Genomic DNA, 22,858 nt, shown 5'->3' with positions numbered 1-22,858 from the left:
TTCTAAAAGAAAACATTGACTTTCCTGAGAGAGCAAATGTGGACAGGACACCAACATTACTAGAAGGAATCTGATGAGGAAGATAAAACCACAGTTGTCCAGAACCATAATGAGAAAATGAACTAAGAGAAAACAATCTCTAGAATTTTAAATGTGCAAATGATGTCTGAGGCTGAGAAAATGGCTGCACACACAGCCCTGCTTTCAATTAATCTGGTGTCAGAAGCATCTAGCTAAGTTTGACCTCTTGTATCACGTCTAAGTCCTTCCCTTCTAGAAAGGTAGGTGAGGGAGTACAATGTAAGCTGAATGCCGGAAGATCTCATCCCCACTACCGAACAAACAGCTTCCCAGTTCTCACCTCCTCACACTTACAGGCCAGTGTCTACTTGTAAAGAATGCGAATATTGCTAATAACAATACCCCAGTTCTCACACCACACTGAACTTAGCCTGGTGAAGGTGGCCAGTTGGCCTCTCCAGCACCAAACTCTGAATCCACAAGAGGCTTAGAGGCTGGTGGGTGAAGCAGGCCGTCTGAGGGCACAGAGCTGCAGAGGGCAGGCTGAAAGGCACTGGGTAGCCTTTTCCCTTGGTGGTCCTCTCCCTCTGGAAGTGTGCTTAGCCCCCCAGGGATTTCCATGTTCTAGGAGCCCCCACCAGTGGCTAGCTCAGTGCATGGCTCCCAGTATGCAGTCCATGCTCAGCAAATGTTCATTGAAATAAACTGAATTGAAGATAATGGAGAGTGACCTGAAGAAGTGAGATGATTGTCCATATGACTTACGCAAAACAAAGAACACAAGCACACCTTTTGCCTTGATTATCTGGCTTTCATTCTCTCTTTGGAATCAGCCAGCCCAAGCCCATGAAGGAAACTGTACCCATTTTAGAGTCTGGATAGCAGCAACAATGAAATAACCTGACGTTCAAGTTTTAGTCATCCGACAAGTCTTGTTTCTTTAGAATTTGCCTCCAAGTTGGAGCCACAGTTTCTCTTCTGTCTTAGCTAGTAGTGAAATAAGTGTATATTAAGCACCAACTATATGCTGGGGATTGGAGTAAATAATAAGGGACTTGCCAGTCCCTCTTCAAGAGATGGAGTCTGTGTTCCCTGCCCTTGAAGCCGGGCAAGCTTGTGACTGCTTCAAACAGTAGAGTACACTGTACGTGATGCTGGGTGACTAGGTCATAAAAGATTGTGCAGCTTCTGCATTGTTTGCTGGTGCTCTGAGCCACCAGGTAGGAATTCTGACTACCCTGAGGCCGCCATGCTGGTGTTGATGCAAAATAACCAATAACCATTCTACAGATAAGAGGAATAAGGTGAGTTTGCATGAGCCAGAGTGAGGATTACAACCCAGGAAGGCCTTAGAAAGCATTCCAGAGAAACATGGTTTTCAGTACAGCTTTATATCTTTTTCGAACAAAGAACATACATTAAACACACCCAGGATACATTTTCGTCAAAATTCCAATGAGGTATCCAGTTGCAAATTAGTGGGTCAACATGACCGTGATATCAGGAGAGGGACTAACCTGGGCGTTACCAATAGGGCATTACCAATAGGGCGTAAGAGGGGAAGTATGTATTCTTATCTTAAAAGAGTGCATTCTTTAATGGCTAAGCAGATGTACAATGTATGTTTGATAGGCCATAAGTCAGGCTTTCTAGTTCAAGTCGAGTCAGTTTTGAACCCGAATAGTTACCCCATATACCTCAATATGTGGGAATCTCTTGTTACTGGAAAGACCAGGTGGAAGTGCTCTGGCAGCCAGTGCCAGCTACCCACCCCCTACCGCCACACACACACCCCTTCCAGCCATCCCCATGGAGGTACCAGACAAAGGAGTGAAGTAACCATCTTGGAGGTGGATTCTCCAGCCTCTGCTGGTCCAGCCGTACCCATTCAGGTCACCTCCAGCCATTGGAGTCTTTCCTCCTGAGGCCCCAAACACTGTGGGACAAGCCATCCCTGCCAGGCCCGGTCTGCATTCCTAACCCATACAATCTGTGAGCATAATCAAATAGTTGATATTTTACACCCCTAAGTTTGTGGCGGCTTGTTCTGCAACAATGGGCAGCTGGAAGACTAGCCTGGTGACAAGGCTCCAGGTTAAAATTATATTCTAATTTTTTATTCTAATCAATGTACCTCTATAACCTTGTTTGGGAAGAACTGGCAAATTTTAAGATCCTTCCTGGGCCATATAACCCTTCTGGCCTCTCTCCAGGGTCATCTACGTAATTTCTAGGGCTCAGTGCAAAGTGAAAATGTGGGGCCCCTTGTTCATAAAGCAGGAAAAAGTGCCATTAAAGGTACTAAAATGTAGAACTTTTCCTTTCTCTTCGACCTGTCATGGTGTTTTGTACTTGCTGTTTAACATCGGGCTCCCTAAGGCACAGGGATACCCATGAGGCAAGCACAGACCCCAGTAAGGATGCCTGTGTGCCTGCCAGCTGCTGGGGTCCCTCCCAGGGCCAAGGACAGCGAAGGTTGCTGGGTGGGCCTGGAGGGGGGAGGCTGGGCAGGACCTGGTGCAGGTTGGGGTGGAGGGAAGTCCCAGAAAGGAAGGGGAGCAGGCAGCCAAGAACCCCCGGAGGCAGGACCACGCAAGCAGAGGTTCCAAGCCGCTGGGTGCACGCTCCATTGTCCCATTAGACTTCACTTTCCAAAACACAAATTCAAAGATAAAATTATCAAGAATTTCAAGACAGAAACCACAGAGCATTAAACTCCAAGTGCTGGGCCTTCTGAGTGCAGGGGTCTTGTGTGACTGCCCTGATCTCACAGCCATGAAGCCCACCCTGCCTCTCACCAACACAAGATGAGAGGCTTTAATAAGGATCTCAGCCTCACCGAAGCCCTGTGAGGTGGGCGTTATTATCCCCATTGCACAGATAAGAAAACCTCTCAGACAGGTGGATTAGCTTGTTTGCCTGGCCCAGAGTCACACAGCTAATAGGATAAGGAGATGGAAATTCAATGTTTGATTCCAAACCTCTTAACTTTTCTGCCAGTTGAAACAATGAGGCCGATAAAAGGCAGCGCAATGAGGTGTGTGCCGAAGCGGGGGATGCACGAAAATTCAGAGAAAGGGCAGAACACTGTAGGTCGCAGCTGCCAGAGGAGGCTCCATGCAGGTGTGGCCCTTGAGCTGGGACTGAAAGTAGGGAAGAGCATCTCCAGCAGAGAGAATAGCATGAGCTGCTTTGCCAGGTGGGCCTGAGAGGAGAACAGGCGCGGTTCCTGGGACAGGAGGAGTCAGGCCAGTGAAACAGGAGAGAACCGCAGAGGCAGGACTTCCACTGGACGGGGATGCCCTTGACCAAATGTCATAAAGGACACTGAGGCCAAGCTTGGGAAGCCCTCCTGGAAGGACGTTTTGGTGAGAAGGAGAAGCATTCTGGTGGTGGCTGCAGAAGGCAGACTGCTGGGGCTTAGTGGAGGGATGGGTGAGAAAATCGAGCCTGGGTCTAGACCATTTTGGGATAAATTTGGCCCCAAAAGAGAAGAAAAAATTAGGGGGGTAACTGGAAGAGGGAAAGGGACATTTGAATGTGCTAGTGATTTTCTTCTTCAAGACCTGGCTGACTTGCCCTTTTAGGGCAGAAAGCAGTAAGTCTGGGAGAGGTGCTGGAGAGGGAGAGGGCGAGGAGCAGCTCCCTGAGCACCTATTGCATGCCAGGGCCTGTACTTTCCCGTTTCATTTCCTCCCAACAACCCCTGAAGGCAAATATTCCTGCTCCTACATCACCTGAGGGAGAGGCCAAGAATCACAGCGGTGAGGGCAGGGCTGGGGTTTGATCTCCTATTTGTCTGACTTCAGAGCCCATGCCTACTCCTCTGTGCAGAGAGGGGAGGGGTTGGGTTTATCAAGGAGAAAATGTCTGTTCCAACTGCCTAGAATGCTCTTCTCCTGGCTCTTTCTCATCCTTCAGTGCCCAGCTTAACTATCACCTCCTCAGAGAGGCCTTGGCTACTGAGTCTAAAGGCACACCCCTTCCCTTCCCAGTCTATCATTCTCTAGTCCTTTTCTGCACTGATTTACCACAATCCTAATTTTCATGTTGATGTATTGGTTTACTTGTTTGCTGTTTGTCTCCCCTGCTAGACCTTAAAGTCCTTGAGGGCAGACACTTGGGCTTGGTCACGGCTACGGGCCCAGGGCTAACACAGGGCCTGGCACATATTCAGCACAACAGAAATCTTCATCAACTGAATAAGGAATGAACAAACGAACAGGTCCAGATCCCTGCTCCACCACTTCCCAGCTTTGTCCTTAGATTAATTACCCTCTCTTAAAGGTTCCCCATTTGAAGATCAAGACTTTCAAGTCGTGATGATTGTGTATTGGAGATTGTGTAAAATGCCTGATTACATGAAGAGGCTTCATAAATGACAGGTATTTTTTGTGCAGTTCTTCTTTCCTTCATCTGAAACACGTACTTTTTTTGGCCTGGCTTAAAGACCTATTGTCCATGTTTCAAAATAATTTTTTGAGATATAACAAATGTGCAGAAAAGTACACACACCAATTTTTACATATATATGTGTGTGCATATATATATAGCCATACACATAACCATGTAACCACTTCCCAAATTAAGAAGTAGCACATTCTAACACCCAGGAAAGTTTCCACGTTAGCCTCCCCCATCCCCTCCCTCTACCAATGACACCTCCCATTCTTCCCCTCCTCTGTTTGATCTGAGATCATGGCATGTCCATTGTCCCTTCAAGCCATTTCTGATCATTTCTTTTCCCTGTTCCTCTTCTGAGACCTTCCCTAATAACTCTAGCTCTTACGAGTAGGAGAGCCTACCACCAAACCAGAGGTCTCCAAAGTACAGGACATGCAACCCAGTGGAGTACAAGATGATTCCTGCAATTCCACTCCTGGGTATATGCCTGAAATAACTGAAAACAGGTACTCAAACTAGTGCATGTACCTGCATGCTCATAGCAGCACTACGGATAATAGCCAAAAGATGGAAGCAGCCCAAATGTCCATCCACAAGTGAATAAACAAATTGTGGTATATACTTATATATTCAGCCATAAAAAGGAATGAAGTACTAATACATGCAATCACATGGATGAACCTTGAAAACATTTGTTAAGTGAAAGAAGCCAGACACAAAAGGTCACATATCGCGTGATTCCATTTATACGAAATATCCAGAAGAGATAAATCCATAGTGATAGAACACATATTGGTGGTTGCCAGGAGCTGGCTGGTGGGGATTGGATGCAGAGAAACTGCTTAATGGGTAACGGATTTCACTTTGGAGTGATGGAAATGTTTTGGAACCAGAGGTGGTGGTTCCACAACATTGTGAACATGCTAAATGCTACTGAATTGATCACTTTAAAATGGTTAATTTCATGTTATGTGAATTTTACCTCAATAAATTATTTTGAAAAAATGAAGTAGTCACTTGTACTGGTGAGCTGAGGTTTGAATAAGGCACAGACTCCTTAAGCTTTCTTTTTTTTTATGCAACATTCTTTTTTTTTTTTTTTTGTGAGGAAGATCATTCCTGAGCTAACGTCTATGCCAATCCTCCTCTTTTTTTGCTGAGGAAGGTCAGCCCTGAGCTAACATCCACTGCCAATCCTCCTTCTTTTTTCTCTTTTTCTCCCCAAAGCCCCAGTAGATAGTTGTATGTCATAGTTGCACATCCTTCTAGTTGCTGTATGGGGGACTCTGCCTCAGCGGGACAAGCAGTGCGTTGGTGCGTGCCCGGGATCCGAACCCGGGCCGCCAGTAGCAGAGCGCATGCACTTAACCGCTAAGCCACAGGGCAGCCCCTCCTTAAGCTTTCTAAGCTGTGAAGTGCTGGGCAAATACCAGCTGGGGGCGACTGAAGGAAGGAGTGGCCTGGGGGTCAGCAAGTGTGGCTTTGCTGCTCTGCCCTAAGTAGTAATGATATGATAAGAGACAGCTATAATAATTACAGCTAACACTTCTATAATGTTTAATATGAGAGGCACTGTTCCAAGTGCTTTACATCTTAAACTCACCAAATCCTTACAACTTTAAGAGGTGGGTAACTATCCGGTTTTCATTACAGATGAGGAACTGAGTGTTTAATGACTTGTCTAAGTTGCAGAGGAGGAAGTGACGGAGTCCGAATTTGAACCTACGCAGTCAGGCTCCAGGTACTCAAGTCTCAATCCCCAGGCTCTGTGCTAAGTGCTTTCCATGTTTTCTCTCATTTAATCCTGTGAGGTAGGTGTTATTGTTATTATTCCTATTAAAAAGAAAATCCCCTCATGGTCCCTCCATATTCAATGTCTTCCAGTCTTTCCCCTGAATTTATCTTCATGTTGGTCTACGTGCCCCTGTCATCTTATCTTGCTTCATCTTCATTTTTCTTTATACTGCTCATATTACTACCTGAATTTATTATTTATGCTGTCTTTCGGTCTCTCATCACTAGAAGGCAGGGCTTTTGATGATTATTGATTTCCCAATACACAGAACAATGTGTGGTACATAATAGGCTCTCAAAAATTTAAACGAAAGAATGGTGCCCACGGTATTGGGTAATCTTGCATGCCTGTGTTCAAGTAAATAAAATCATACTGTACATGTTCTACTTTTTTAAAAAATTTAATGTCTTGGATTTTTAAACATCAGTACATAGATCTAACTCATTCTTTTTAACAGATAGATGATATCCTCTATTGTGGAGGTAGCACCGTTTATTTACCCAGTTTCCTACTTAATCCGCATTTTTCGCAGTGATTCTCTAATGCAAATAATATGGCAATAAACACCTCAGCACGTCTTATTGTGGGTATGTGTACACATTTCCCTAGAATTAGTGCCTAGAAGTGGAATTGCTGGACGGAAGGGTATATATACATTAAAAATGTCAACAGATAACGCCAAATTGCCCTCCCGATATCCATTCCTGCCAGCGCTGAATGACCGTACACAACAGGTTTTCATATACCTAGCACCAGACTTGATATTATCAGTCTTTTTAACTTTTTGCCAATCTGATGGGGGAAAAGGAACCCCCAATTTACAGATGAGGAAACTGAGGCTCAGGAAAGTTTAGACACTTTCCTACATAACCGGTAAGTAGCGGAGCGTGTCCGACTCCGGAGAGGACGCGCCAAAGCTGGACACTGTTCTCTATGCTGTGCCTCCTCGCGTATGTCTGGTTATCCCTAGGCCTTGATGCGGGCAGGCTGGCCTTCGTTCCCCCTTGAGGCCTCAAGCCCCTTCCGGGCGGCTAAAAGCCAACCTTCTCTCGCTTCCCCACCGCCTGTCCGGGAGCCAGTCAGCACCCGCCTTGCAGCCTCCACAACTCCAAAATGGCGGCCGGCAAGCTCGCGAGGCCACGCCCTTCCACGCGAGGCGGGGCTTGAGTTCAGGCCAGAGCGATGGATGCCCGAGCCAAGTTTGAAGTCGGTTGCCAGGCGGGCTCGCGCAGAAGCAAAGAGCCAGTGGCGCCGCAGGTCGGGAGGAGGAGCACCGAGTGGAGGGCTCGTTTGCCTGGGCGGCTCGAGAGTCTCTTCTTCGCGGGCGCTGGGCCGCCATCTTAGATGGCGGGAGTAAGAGGAGAGCGAGAGTGAGACGGGGAGGCTCCCCTGCCGCTCTTCTTGGGCCCCGAAGAGGGCCAGCAGGCCGGGCTTGGGGCGTGTGCCCTGAGGTGCGGAGCGCGAGTGCAACGATGCGAGGGCTGCCCGGGGCCCCGTCCCCTGGGCTGGGGACGCGCCGAATGTGACCGCCTCCCGCTCCCTCACCCGCCGCGGGGAGGAGGAGCGGACCAGACGCCGCAGCCGGACGACGGGACACGGAGGCGGCCCGGCTCCCTCAGGTAGGCGGCAGGGCCGGGCCCTGGATGCCGGGGGAGCCGGGCGGCGGGGCTGAGGGGTTGGTTCCCGGGCGGCGCTGACGGAGCAGCCCCGCGGCTGCCGGGCGCCGGGCCCGGGCCAGGCCGCTGTCACCCCAGGTGGCGCTGGGCGGACGGGGGCTCGGGGCCCGGTGTCATGGCCGGCGAGCGGAGTTCCCACATCCCCACTCAGATTTCCTTGTGCTTCGGGGAAACGTGCCAGCGCCACCCCTGTACCCGGTGCACGTTCCTCATATTTGACAATGCGAAAATCCGCCTGGAGCTGCCCCGTTTCTGTGTTGTCACTCAGATGGGCTAATTCCTTTTCTTTCTGGCCGCGGAGTGGGGAACCCGGGCTTGCATCTTCTCTCGGTGTCCGTCACTCAAGTGACACCCTTTTAGGGAAGACGAGAGGAGTCGGGCACGAGAGGAGGAAATGGGTACAGTGCCCCACCAGAAAGGCATAGGGGCCTCGCCTGGGGTTTCAGGCCTCTGTGGGTTACTAATGAAAGGTTTGGGATGCTTTTACTGACGAGTGCCCCGGGATGCTTTGGAATGACGATCCAGGGCTGTCTTTTGTGTGAAGTGAGAGCCACCAGGACGCTTCAGTTCTGCAGCTGCAGACGCTCTGCAGAGTCGGTCGATGCCCCGAGAAGAGTTTGGACATCGTGAGAGGCGAAGCTGTTGTGTTCATTCATTGTTCTCTTTCCAGGGCTCTGCGTGTGCCCTCTGGTATTCATTCTTTGGTGGGAAGAATGATAGGATCTCCCGTGTTTCCTTGGGATGTGACTGGGTTCTCGAGGATTTCTTAATCTAGGTAGGGAATGAATTCAGCGCACGTTCATTGAGTATTTCTGCCTGCCTTGTTCTCTGTGGGCTGAGTGGAGGGAGTCTGCTCTCCGTTCTCTTCCGAGGCGTGAAAACAATGCTCTGTGATAAGGATAAGGTTGTGGGAACTTGGAACTGGCTTTGCCTGGGGGAGTTGAGGAAGCTTGTCCACTGGAGGGGACTTTTGCGCTGAGTTTTGTAGTGATGAGTAATTACTCTCCAGGTGAGGAGGAGGGGAGAGCATTCTAAGCTGAGGGAACAGCTGGTACAAAGGCATAGAGATGTGCAGGAGTTGGGATGAGTTTGAGGAGCAGCAAATAATCCGGGGTGCAGGGAGGAAGTGGTGAGAGATGAGGGTCTAAAGGAAAAGTTGACTAGATCATGAAGGATCTTTGTCGACGATAGTGAACTAGTTGATTTAATTTGGATTATTTTAAATGAATGTTGCTAATTCTTTTTTCATGCTGATAATTAATTTCCCCCTTTTCTTGATGATGTTGAAGCTGGTAGTAATTGAAAAGATTTACTTTGTTAAACCCAGTTAAGAACATTTTTTTTATTGATGTTTTAATAGTTTTTAACATTGTGAAATTTTGGGCTGTACATTTTTGTTTGTCCATCACCGTATATATGTCACCCTTCACCCCTTGTGCCCACCTCCTACCCCCATTGCCCCTGGTAACCACAATACAGTTTTTCTGTCCGTGTGTTGGTTTAAATTCCACATATGAGTGAGATCATACAGTGTTTGTCTTTCTCTTTCTGGCCTATTTCACTTAACATAATACTCTCCAGGTCCATCCATGTTGTTGCAAATGGGACGATTTTGTCTTTTTTTATGGCTGAGTAGTATTCCATTGTATATATATACCACATCTTCTTTATCCATTCATCAGTTGAGGGACACTTGGGTTGCTTCCACTTCTTGGCTATAGTGAATAATGCTGCAAGGAACATAGGGGTGCATAAGCCTCTTTGGATTGTTGATTTCGGGTTCGTTGGATAGATTCCCAGTAGTGGGATAGCTGGATCATAGGGTATTTCTATTTTTAATTTTTTGAGAAATCTCCATACCGTTTTCCATAGAGGCTGCACCAGTTTGCATTCCCACCAGCTGTGTATGAGGGTTTCTGTTTCTCCACAGCCTCTCCAACATCTGTTGTTTTTTGTCTTGGTGATTATAGCCATTCTGACGGGCGTGAGGTGATATCTTAGTGTGGTTTTGATTTGCATTTCCCTGATGATTAGTGATGTTGAACATCTTTTCATGTGCCTATTGGCCATCTGTATATCTTCTTTGGAGAAGTGTCTGTTCGTTTCCTCTGCCCATTTATTTATTTTTTTTTGTGAGGAAGATCAGCCCTGAGCTAACATCCATGCTAATCCTCCTCTTTTTGCTGAGGAAGACCGGCCCTGAGCTAACATCTATTGCCAATCCTCCTCCCTTTTTTTTTTTTCCATTTTTCTCCCCAAAGCCCCAGTAGACAGTTGTATGTCATAGTAGCACATCCTTTTAGTTGCTGTATGTGGGACACGGCCTCAGCATGGCCGGACAAGCGATGCGTCGGTGCGCGCCTGGGATGCGAACCCTGGCCGCCAGTAGCGGAGCGCGAGCACTTAACCGCTAAGCCATGGGGCCGGCCCCCTCTGCCCATTTTTTGATTGGATTGTTTGTTTTTTTGTTGTTCAGTTGTGTGAGTTCTTTATCTATTATGGAGATTAACCCCTTGTCAGATATATGTTTTGCAAATATTTTCTCCCAGCTGGTGGGTTGTCTATTCATCTTGATTCTGGTTTCATTTGTCTTGTAGAAGCTCTTTAATCTGATAAAGTCCCACTTGCTTATTTTTTCAGTTAAGAACATTTTTGATAAGTGTTTTATGTCAAATGTTTTGTGCTTACACAGTGGTGAATGAACTGAACTCATATTCCTAGGGATTCTTGCAAAAAAATTCTTCTAAAGTTGCTCACAAAATGTTGACTTTATAAATGTAGTACATTCTACTAACACTACGTTTTAAATGGCTGTTGACAATGAAACTATGCTCTTCATTCATATAGAAATTGGCAGATTATCTAAAACATCTGAAAAAGTGTAGAATGCAAGTAGATATTTTTAAAGTAAATGTATTTTATGTAGTAAACTGTTTCTTTGGATTGGTTTCATGGATTCCAATTCTGTCATGAAGTCTTTTAACTCTGTGAACATAATTTTCCCAGAATAGCTGTATTGTGATTAATCCTTATGCTAAAGTGATTATTGTGATATTAACAGACTTCAACTAGCAGTTCCTAAATGTTTCTTGGGTTGTGGTGATTAGATACTACTGAAGAACCTTAAGATTCTTCTGGCTTGTTTTCACCTTATCACTTCAAGGGCTAAGCTGTTTAAAATGCAACAGAAACATTTGACCCAATTGAACACTAGATAACCTGGGAAAATAAACCTGTTACTGTTTCTGTTGTAAAAACTTATTTTTTAGGTATGTGGTGTTTGTGATTATAAGTTGAAGTGGAATTGCTTAGTCTTGTGAAACTCGTGTCAATAGTTGAAAAAACACGTATGCCTTCAAAGTAGAAGGCTTGAGTGAAATATATTAGAACATATTTTATGGGTTTTGGTTTAGCAGAAGAAAACAGTGAGAAGCAGATTAAGCTGGTTATTCATGATGAAAAGTATCTAAAAGATGAAATGGAGAATGGTTAAACATTAAGTATTGTATCACAACTACTCTGAAACTAGTTGCTTTTAGTTTAAAATATGCCATTTGTGAAATTCAAAGTAAGGGGTTTGCTCTGAAGATTAAACAGCTTCTTGAAAGTTAAATTTGACTTTTCCAGAAGCGCTAGATTACTTACTAAATGGAAAATATAATTAATAACTTCAAATTACTATTTCAAGTAGTCTGTTACTAGTAGATATATGATTCTATTACATTGTAGTTTCAGATAAAACTTTGTTAGTAACCTACTTCCTAAAAATAGAAAAATGTTACATGAAGGAGTGCTTTTTTGCATTTTAGGAACATAATAGACCATACATAATACTCCTAGTCTTGGGAGGAGCTTGTTAGTCCAACAGCATGCCTTAGTGTTGACTTATACAAGAGAATTTTAAATATTGCCTTTGAAAGGCAGTAGACTAATGTGGCAGTCGCGGTTTATGAAACGAGAAAATCGAGCTTTGATTTGAAAAAATTTTTTGTTTTTTAAATTGTGCAGATTGTGGAAGTCATTTCTTCCAAACAAGTGACTGTAGTTGGAAAATTGCTCGCCTTGACTAAATTAATTGGAAAATCCAGAAACACTAGGATGAGGTTTGTTTAGGATTTAGGTTATCTTAGTGTGTGTGTGTGTTTATGTTTGTTTGTGGGGCCGGCCTGGTGGCGCAAGCGGTTAAGTGCACACAGTCCGCTTTGGCGGCCCAGGGTTCGAGGGTTGGGATCCCGGGCACGCATCGACGCACTGCTTGTCAAGCCATGCTGTGGCGGTGTCCCATATAAAGTAGAGGAAGATGGGCATGGATGTTAGCTCAGGGCCAAGCTTCCTCAGCAAAAAAAGAGGAGCATTGGCATTGGACGTTAGCTCAGGGCTGATCGTCCACACACACACACACACACACACACACACACACACACTCAAAAAACATTGTAAGTATAAATATATATGGGCTGGCCCGGTGGCGCAAGCGGTTAAGTGCGCAAGCTCTGTTTCGGCAGCCTGGGGTTCGCAGGTTCGGATCCTGGGTGCGCACCAGTGCACGGCTTGTCGAGCCATGCTGTGGCGGCATCCCATATAAAGTAGAGGAAGACGGGGTTGGATGTTAGCTCAGGGCTGATCTTCCTCAGCAAAAAGAGGAGGATTGGCAATGGATATTAGCTCAGGGCTGATCTTCCTCACACACAAAAAATAAATAAATAAAATAAACTTAAAAAAAAAAAGAATTACTATTTGCTAAACTGACTAGGTTCAAAATGTAATGCTAGATATTTGTGTTACAATTTAGTTAGTATTTCTGGTATAGGGCTAAACTACTTTGCCTGTAATCCTCATGATAGTAATGGCTGGATATTTTATTCTTGCCTTTAAGATTGTGAGTAAAAATTCCTTATTCCATATTAAAGTTTTCTTATTTAATTTTATAGTGGTTTAGTCATTCTGTTCCTCCATTTCTCCCAGAATACTTGTGTAGCTCTCAATGATTTTAGTAGTTAACTTCAGATCTGTTAGCCTTTATTCTAAAATTACTCCTAAATCTCGGTTTAACCAAGGAAAATGTCAAGTTGGTGTTGTTTCTTTGTTATTGGTTTTGGCCCAGGGTAGCCAAGTCTCTTTGGCAAATCACTCACAAGGTGTGTTAATTGCTTCACATTCCAGTCAGTGTACATAGTTTTTCTTGGGGAACACTTGACACGTAGTTTTATTTTTAGATCAGATTCTAAGGGAATTTACTGGGTGGGGATTAACAATCCTAAAACTAGTTTAGAATTTTAAAACCTTTGTGATTTAGAGATTGTTTACATTTTTGGTTAATGAATGGGCAGCAGGCAATGACAATCAGTGTTTTAGGGGAAACCAGAATGTCTAATTGCATCTGAGAATCCTTGTGGACTATACTGGTGTCATTTTCCTCCTCTTTCTACGTGTTGGATTTCATTTACTGTCATCCAGTAGCAAGAGTAAATATATCTTTACTGTTTCAGTCAAGATGTTCTATTTATTTTCTTCCAACCTGCTATGGAAAGCAAAAGTGGTCTGATTTCTTTGAAGCCACTTAATACTAGGCATCACGTTTGGACAAAGTATTCAGCTTTCTCCATCCATGTATATTTCTGATGGAAGAGTCAGGCTAGTTAATGTTTAACTATATTAATATATCTTTAAAATCATGAGTTTTCATTCTTAATCTGGGTATTTTGGAGGCATCGTTTTCAATCTCAGATAGCTTTTAACATCTGTCCTTTACCTAAGTTTGGGATAGATGAAATTCTGAGTTTTACCTGGAAGAACATGACTCTTATTCTCTGTGGCAAATCTTATTAGGAAGCTCAGAGTTTCTGGGAGAGGCATTTCCCTGGATCCAGATAGATCATTCAGAAAGGATCTCCCATTTGCATTTAAGAAAGTTTGTTTACAATAGAAAAAACTGGAAAGAATTCAAATGTCCAACAATAATAAAATGATTAAGTAAACTGTGGTACAGCCACTTGATGAGGCACTATGCTTTTCATTAAATATGGCATATATGAAACCTTTTATGACATGGAAAATGCTGAACACAAAATTATGTATCTGGAATGATTACAGTTGTATTAAAAATACTTAATACAGTGGAATATTATTCCATAATAAAAAGAAATTATTACTGATACATTCTCCAACATGTATAAACCTTGCAAACATTGTTAAATGAAAGAAGCCTGTCAGGAAAGACCACTTTTTTACTGTGTGGTTCCATTTATATGAAATGTCCATAATAGGCAGATCCACCAAGACAGAGACAGAAAGTAGATTAGTGGTTGCCAGGAGCTGGAGGGAGTAGGGAATGGGCAGTGGCTGTGATAGGGGTTTCTTTTTGGGGTGATGAAAATGATCTGAAATTGATTGTGGAGATGGATGCACAACTCTGTGAATATAATAAAAGCCATTGAATTGTATACTTTATTTTATTTTTTTTAAAGATTTTATGTATTTATTTTTTCCCCCCAAAGCCCCAGTAGATAGTTGTATGTCATAGCTGCACATCCTTCTAGTTGCTGTATGTGGGACGTGGCCTCAGCATGGCCGGAGAAGCGGTGCGTCAGTGCACGCCAGGGATGGGAACCCCGGGCCGCCAGCAGCGGAGCGCGCGCACTTAACCACTAAGCCACAGGGCCGGCCTTGAATTGTATACTTTAAATGAGTGAGTTGTATGGTATGTGAATTATATTGCAAGCTGCTAAAAAAAAAAAAACTCTCAAAACCTACACGTAGGAAGAAAACACATGTAGATGTTAACAGTGGTTATTTTTTTTATTGATGTCTTAATAGTTTATAACGTGAAACTTTGGTTGTACATTTTTGTTTGTCAGTCACCATATACATGTCTCCCATCACCCCTTGTGCCCACCCCCCACCCCTCAACCCCCAACCCCCAACCCCCTTGCCCCTGGTAACCACAATACAGTTTTCTCTGTCCATGTGTTGGTTGATATTCCACATATGAGAGAGATCATACAGTGTTTGTCTTTTTCTTTCTGGCTTATTTCACTTAACGTAATACCCTCCAAGTCCATCCATCTTGTTGCAAATGGGACGATTTTGTCTTTTTTTATGGTTGAGTAGTATTCCATTGTATATATATACCACATCTTCTTGATCCAGTCATCAGTCGAGGGACACTTGGGTTGCTTCCACTTCTTGGTTATAGTGAATAATGCTGCAATGAACATAGGGGTGCATAAGCCTCTTTGGATTGTTGATTTCAGGTTCCTTGGATAGATTCCCAGTAGTGGGATGGCTGGATCATAGGGCATCTCTATTTTTAATTCTTTGAGGACTCTCCATACCGTTTTCCATAGAGGCTGCACCAGTTTGCATTCCCACCAGCTGTGTATGAGGGTTCCTGTTTCTCCACAGCCTCTCCAACATCTGCTGTTTTTTGTCTTGGTGATTATAGCCATTCTGACGGGCGTGAGGTGATATCTTAGTGTGGTTTTGATTTGCCTTTCCCTGATGATTAGTGATGTTGAACGTCTTTTCATGTGCCTATTGGCCATCTGTATATCTTCTTTGGAGAAGTGTCTGTTCATTTCCTCTGCCCATTTTTTGATCGGGTTGTTTGTTTTTTTGTTGTTCAGGTTATTTTTTTTTTTCTTAACAGTGGTTGTTAAACAGTAGAAATTAGGATAATATTCCTTTTTATACTTTCCATATTCTCTGAATATGTTGCTTTTGTAATAGAAAAATATGTTTAATAAGGTTAGATTAATTCTATTCATGGTATCGACTCTTACATTACTGCAAACGTTCAGCCACTGTCAGATTACTTTTTTTTTTTTTTGTGAGGAGATCAGCCCTGTGCTAACATCTGCCAATCCTCCTCCTTTTTTTGCTGAGGAAGACTGGCCCTGGGCTAACATCCGTGTCCATCTTCCTCTACTTTATATGGGACGCTGCCACAGCATGGCTCCCCAAGCGGTGCGTCGGTGCCTGCCGGGGATCTGAACTGGCGAACCCCCGGCCGCTGCAGCAGAGCGCGCACACTTAACTGCTTGCGCCACCGGGCCGGCCCCTCAGATTACATTGACAACTATATTTTGGAGCTTCTTTCAACTATTTTCTACTTCCTCCAGATTGGTGCAGGCTTTTATTATTTTTGCCTTGACTGTTGTTAGAACCTCTGAGTTGAATTCCTTTTTAAATTTCTTCTGGGCCGGCCCCGTGGCTTAGCGGTTAAGTGCGTGCGCTGCACTACTGGCGGCCTGGGTTCGGATCCCAGGCGCGCACTGACGCACCGCTTCTCTGGCCATGCTGAGGCCGCGTCCCACATACAGCAACTAGAAGGATGTGCAGCTATGACATACAACTATCTACTGGGGCTTTGAGGGGAAAAAATAAATAAATAAAATCTTAAAAAAAAAAAAATTCTTATGTCAGTGCATTCTTCACATTACTGCCAGATTCACTTTCTTAATGTGTAGATTCTTAAAAATTAAATTTCATTAATTTTTTGAATAGACAATACAGTCACATGCCACAAAATTCAAAGGATACAGAAAATTATGCTGTGCAGAGTAATTCTATCTTCACCTTTGTGCCGCAGCTACCCAGCTTTCATGGACGGAAATATTTTATGGGGTTTTATGTATCCTATTTTGTGATGATACAAGAATATTCAAGTGTATTGTGCTGGCCTTACTTCCTTGCACAAATCTTCCAAGAATCTCCATTGCCTGTCCACACTAAGCATGCAGTTCTGCCTTCTCTGTCTTGCTAACATGGATTCCTCATACTATCTGTTGTGGAGTTCAAAAGCCATTTTTTTTAGCACTTAAATAGGTGCAGGCTACTTCAGGGTGAATAAGGCAAGTTCCTGCCTTTTTTTTTTTTTTTTGTGAGGAAGATCAGCCCTAAGCTAACATCCATGCCAATCCTCCTCTTTTTGCTGAAGAAGACTGGTCCTGGGCTAACATCTGTACCTGTCTTCCTCCACTTTATATGGGATACCGCCACAGCATGGCCTGACAGGCGGTGCATCGGGGTGAGCCCGGGATCTGAACCCTGGGCCGCCAGCAGCAGAGCGCGTGCACTTAACCGCTATACCACGGGGCTGGCCCCAGTTCCTGCCTTTAATGACCTTACCTAATGAGGAGATATTGACATGATTTCCTCACTTTGCTCTGTTCCTCTTTTAAGAGCCATTTTGAACACCATCTTCTAAATATCATTTTCTGATTTTTTTCTCTTCTCATTATTATGTTTTCTGCCTTGAGCCCCGCCTTAAAACCCTTTGCATTTATTTTTCTTACATGTCTTACATCTCTCGATAGACTTAAACTCCTTGAAGGTGGGGCATGTTTTACTCTTGTTTATAAATCTCCAGTTCTTAAAACTTTGTCTACATTAAATAACAAACATTAGTTGAATGAGTGGAGATTCAGAAATTAATCACCTGTGGATTTAGTTCCTACTGCCCCTCACACACACACAAATGCTCACAATTAAGAGGATATACTTACTAAACTCATACTCAGAACTTTGTAACTTAGGACATCTGTTGAAGGAGTTGCCTTGCTTAGCTTCCCTCTCTGTTGGGCATTATCTGGAGAGTGCTCTGGGTTCTCACTGCCAGCTCCTTGAGGATATTTGCCTGCTTTTGCAGCTCACTGACTCGTTGGCTCAAGCTGCTCTTGCCGTGCTGGCTATTTCCTTCTGCAGTCATAGGCTTTATATACATGGAAGAAAGTTTTAACCAGAGAGCATGAGGGGATAAATGATGCTCTTCTACCTTCCTTGACCTTAGTCTGGACTGGAATTAGAGAATTGTGAATTGTGAGAGTAGAGTTCATGACCTTCATGACTAGAATTTATCTAGCTGTGTAACAATGCAACATGGGCCCCTTAGGCTTTTTTGGGGGGGAGGGTAAAGTAAATATAACATAAAATTTACCGTTTTAACCATATTTAAGTATACTATGCAGTGGCATTAAGTGCATTCACGACGTTGTGCAACCATCACCACTAGTCTGTTTCCATAACTTTTTCATCATCTCAAACAAAACCCTGTACCCATTAAACAATAACTCCCCATTCCTTCCTACCCCTAGCCTCTGGTGAACTCTATTCTACTCTCTTTCTGTGAATTTGCCTAATCCACGTATCTCATATAAGGGGAATCATATAATATTTGTAATTTTGTGTCTGGCTTATTTCACTTAGTGTGTTTTCATGGTTCATCCATATTGTACCATGTATCAGAATTTCATTCTTTTTTTTATGGCTGAATAATGTTTCATTGTATATGTGTGTGTGTGTATATATATAATATTTTGTTTATCTATTCTTCTATTGATAGACTCTTGGATTGTTTCTACCTTTTGGCTGTTGTGAATAATGCTGCTGTGAACATTGGTTTACAAGAATTTCCAAAGCAACTGCACCATTTTACATTCCCACCAGCAATGCATGAGGGTTCCAGTTTTTCTGCATCCTTGTCAACACTTGTTATTTTCTGTTTTTTGATAATAACTGTTCTAATGGATGTGAAATTTCCCTAGGCTTTTTTCTTACTGCTAATTAGATACAAAGGGCAAACCGGAAGCTTAGAAGTTGACTATATTTGCATCTGATGGACTTTTTTCTTCCTTATAAATGTGTTTGTGTATAATGTTCTTCAAAGAGATAAATTAATTACACAATTAGTGACTCATCTTTTTTGAAAAGAGTAAAGTTTTTTGATAAGCTGGTACATGTAGTTGTTGTAGTTACCTTCTTTATACTTTATACTCATACCCTTTGTTTTTTTGGTGAGGAAGATTAGCCCTGAGCTAACATCAGTTGCCTATCCTCCTCTTTTTGCTGAGGAAGATTGGCCCTGAGCTAGCATCTGTGCCCATCTTCCTTTACTTTATATGTGGATGCCTGCCATAGCATGGCTTGATAAGCAGCGTGTATGTCCACGACCAGGATCCAACCCTGCGAACCCCAGGCCGCCGAAGCAGATGCGCAAACTCAACCACTATGCCACCAGGCTCGCCCCCTCATACCCTTTTAATCTGAAATATATTCAGTCAACAGTGAAAGATGATTTCAGGTAATCCTAAGTGATAAGATATATTAAGTGAAAAAAGTGAGGTACTAAAATATGTACAAGAAGATCCCATGTTTATGAAGAAAAATATTTACAAGTATGTATTTATGCATAGAAAAGAATGGATACATACATATGTCCACAAATGTTGGCAAGGACCGTCTATAGGTTTTTATTTTTTATATTTTACCATATTTTTCAATGCCCCTCCTGTGAACATGTATTCTGTAATTAGTCTGTCTTTTTAAAAATTAGTAGATTGGGAAATAGACATTAGTGCAAAAACCCTCTATATGTATGTGTATATGACATCTTTATGGGATTATAAGCATGGAGGAAAAACATCAAAGAATAATGTTAGGTTGTTAACATAACTTAGTTGGTGGGGTTAGACAGGGGAAGAAAGGGAAGGGTAAAGCAAAGAAGGGGTGGGAAAAAAGACCACTAATTTATGTATCATCTAGGTGCTTTATTTATTTTTTTATAATTTTATTTATTCATTTATTTTTTCCCCCAAAACCTCAGTAGATAGTTGTATGTCATAGCTGCACATCCTTCTAGTTGCTGGACGCGGCCTCAGCATGGCCAGAGAAGCGGTGCGTTGGTGCACTCCCGGGATCCGAACCCCGGGCCACCAGCAGCGGAGCGCGCGCACTTAACCGCTAAGCCACGGGGCCGGCGCCTAGGTGCTTTAAAACAATATATAATGGTAAAAATTTTAGAGGCTAGTGAGGATGGGGAGGGGTTGCTATTTATAAAGTTTGTGTTTGTAAAGTCACTAAATATGAAGATTCAAAATAAAAGGAAAGCGAAGTTGTGTGAAAAAGGCTGTATTCTTCATCATCAGGCTCGTTTCATTTCTTTCCAGACCTTTCCTCTACTGTCATTCCCTGGATACACTTTGGCTTTTGTTTTACCTCTGCATCTGTCTATTGAAATGCTACCCCTTCAAGTTCAAATACTACAGTGAAATCATCCTTTATTGTCCACCTCTTCCTCCACTCAAGTTCGAAGTGACCTTTCCACACTCTGAATTTTTATAGTAATTTTCTTTTTTCTTTTTTTTTTTTGGTGAGGAAGATCAGCCAGGAGCTAACATCCAATGCCAATCCTCCTCCTTTTTTTTTTTTTTTTTGTGAGGAAGATTGGCCCTGAGCTAACATCTGCCAATCCTCCTCTTTTTACTGAGGAACACTGGCCCTGGGCTAACATCCATGCCCATCTTCCTCCACTTTATATGGGATGCCGCCACAGCATGGCTTGACAAGTGGTGCATGGGTGCGGCCCCAGGATGTGAACTGGTGAACCCTGGGCCGCCGCAGCGGAGCACGCGCACTTAACCGCCTGCGCCACTGGGCTGGCCCCCCTCCTCCTTTTTGATGAGGAAGATCGGCCCTGGGCTAACATCTGTGCCCATCTTCCTCTATGTGGGATGCCGCCACAGCATGGCTTGACAAGCGGTGTGTTGGTGTGCGCCCGGGATCCGGACCTGCAAACCACAGGCTGCTGCAGCAGAGTGTACATACTTAACCACTGCGCCACCGGGCCAGCCCCTATAGTAATTTTCTTAAGTCACCCCCTGGCCCCCCAGAAAAGGGCTGCCACATTTTGTTGTAGGCCTGCCTGTCATCCTGAAAGCTCTTAGAATAATGGCTAGCATGTAGTCAGTCTTTGGTAAATGATGTTGTTTTTTTCCTTCTGCTTTAAAAGCTCCTAGAAGGCAAGGGCCATCTATGTCGTTCTGAACTTTATATTCTTCAAAGCAGCTAACAGTTGAAAGTAGATTCTTAGGAATTGTCCAATGAATAGTGCTCCTTATTCTTCTTTTCCTCTCAGTTCTATGCCAGGTTGCAGTATATAGAGGAGCATTCTGGTTCTTTAGATTATATGTCAGTATTTTTATGTGGTAGATAGTGATTCAATATCCATGAAAAAAGGTTAGGATAAATATTGTAATTATATCTTTTCTCCATTAATATTTTACTCAGCAGATGTTTGAGCACTTAATTTTGTGCAAGGTACTGTACTGGATGATGGACTATAACAAGATGTAGGAAATACATATAGTTCTTTTCTTTTATTTATTTATTTTGTTTTTGTGAGGAAGATCAGCCCTGAGCTAACATCCATGCTAATCCTCCTCTTTTTGCTGAGGAAGACTGGCTCTGAGCTAACATCTATTGCCAATCCTCCTCCTTTTTTTTTTTTTCCCCCAAAGCCCCACTAGATAGTTGTATGTCATAGTTGCACATCCTTCTAGTTGCTGTATGTGGGATGCGGCCTCAGCATGGCCGGAGAAGCGGTGCGTCGGTGCAGGCCCGGGATCCGAACCCGGGCTGCCAGTAGTGGAGTGCGGGCACTTAACTGCTAAGCTATGGGGCCGGCCCCTAGCTCTTTTCTTTAAAGCATTCATACTTTGTTGTATAATTACATAGGTTACACTTGCATGTTTTGTTTTTTTAATCCCATTGCAAAGTAGCTGGGTATAATTTAGAGCTTTAATGAATTAATGATCTAATTTACAGAGAATACTTCTGCACATGTCTTTTTTTTAAGAAAATGATTCTTGAAAAGTTGATTTAAAATATTTTCTGAAAAACAAATGATACTGTGAATTTTACAGGTGCCTTATTGTAATTCTTATAAGGTCTTTTTTTTTTAAACTCTTTTTTTTTTTTAATAATTTTATTTATTTATTTATTTTTTCCCCCAAAGCCCCAGTAGATAGTTGTATGTCATAGCTGCACATCCTTCTAGTTGCTGTATGTGGGACGCGGCCTCAGCAGGGCCGGAGAAGCGGTGCGTCGGTGCATGCCCTGGATACGAACCCAGGCCGCCAGCAGCGGAGCACGCGCACTTAACCACTAAGCCACCGGGCCGGCCTTCTTATAAGGTCTTAAAGCACGAAAGGTGCTTACCTTTGGGGGCACCACTAAAGACTGGGGAGTCTTTCTATATGAAAGCCATTGACTCCAGAAGGAATTATAGGAGAGATGGCTGAATCAGATGGTTACTTCTTGAAATTGCTTTGGCAAATTGTAAACATGGAGGAATACCTGCTATCTTAAGGATGCTTCCCAGTGTCTGCCCAAATGGGAGATGCCACTGTGCAGAATAGTGGATTCACTTGTTTTATATTTCATGTCTTTATTTTTGAGGAAAGCTAATGCTATTTTTTTTTCCAATCTTTTTATTTATTTATTTTTTTTATTTTTATTTTTATTTATTTTTATTTTTATTTTTTATTTTTATTTTTTTGTGAGGAGATCAGCCCTGTGCTAACGTCCGCCAATCCTCCTCTTTTTTTGCCGAGGAAGACGGCCCTGGGCTAACATCCGTGCCCATCCTCCTCCACTTTATATGGGACGCCGCCACAGCATGGCTTGCCAAAGCAGTGCGTCGGTGCGCGCCCGGGATCCGAACCAGTGAACCCCGGGCCGCCGCAGCGGAGCGTGCGCACCCAACTGCTTGTGCCACCGGGCCGGCCCCTAATGCTATTTTTTAAATCACTTGTTGCCTATACAAGATTTGCCACTAAAATTCATGCCTTTTATGTGAAGCAGAAGTTAGTGGTACAAGGTTAAGTCAGTGTTTCCAGGTATTAACTTAGCAGGTTTGAGATATCTGGGTGATTTTTGTTTCCCCTCCTTTCCCTTTCACTATGTAGCCATTTTTTACCTCGTTATTACCTGGCCATCAGAATGATCATCCCTAAACCATATTTTATTTGTGCATTGTATATTTTGGTACTTGTGTTAATGGTATACTTTGTAAATGGGTTGTTCATTTTAAAATTAGCAGTTGCTGCCTAAATGAAGAGACAGTGACTGATTTAGAGATGAAAAGTGAAACGGGTTAAAAAAGAGTTCAGACAAAGTGACAAAA

At 43.3% G+C, this 22,858-nt stretch overlaps 1 protein-coding gene across 4 annotated transcripts in view; it reads left to right on the top strand.

Annotated features, from left to right (window-relative positions):
• Positions 1-7,512: 7,512 nt before the first annotated feature.
• Positions 7,513-22,858, top strand: part of RAF1 (Raf-1 proto-oncogene, serine/threonine kinase) — a 74,885-nt gene continuing 59,539 nt past the window's right edge. For 2 of the 4 annotated variants that reach the window (XM_087431533.1, XM_087431530.1), the window contains exon 1: positions 7,513-7,839. The gene's annotated coding sequence lies outside the window, so the exon portion shown is untranslated. Of the gene's footprint in view, positions 7,840-8,566; positions 8,672-22,858 lie in introns of all 4 variants that reach the window. The other 2 variants (XM_087431531.1, XM_004443150.3) reach the window with 2 other exon arrangements.

This window comes from Ceratotherium simum, chromosome 5, assembly GCF_057802395.1.
Source record: "Ceratotherium simum simum isolate JZ-2026a chromosome 5, ASM5780239v1, whole genome shotgun sequence".
Lineage (NCBI taxonomy): Eukaryota > Metazoa > Chordata > Mammalia > Perissodactyla > Rhinocerotidae > Ceratotherium > Ceratotherium simum.
The sequence above is the reverse complement of the archived record's forward strand: the minus strand, read 5'-3'. Positions and strand labels throughout refer to the sequence as shown.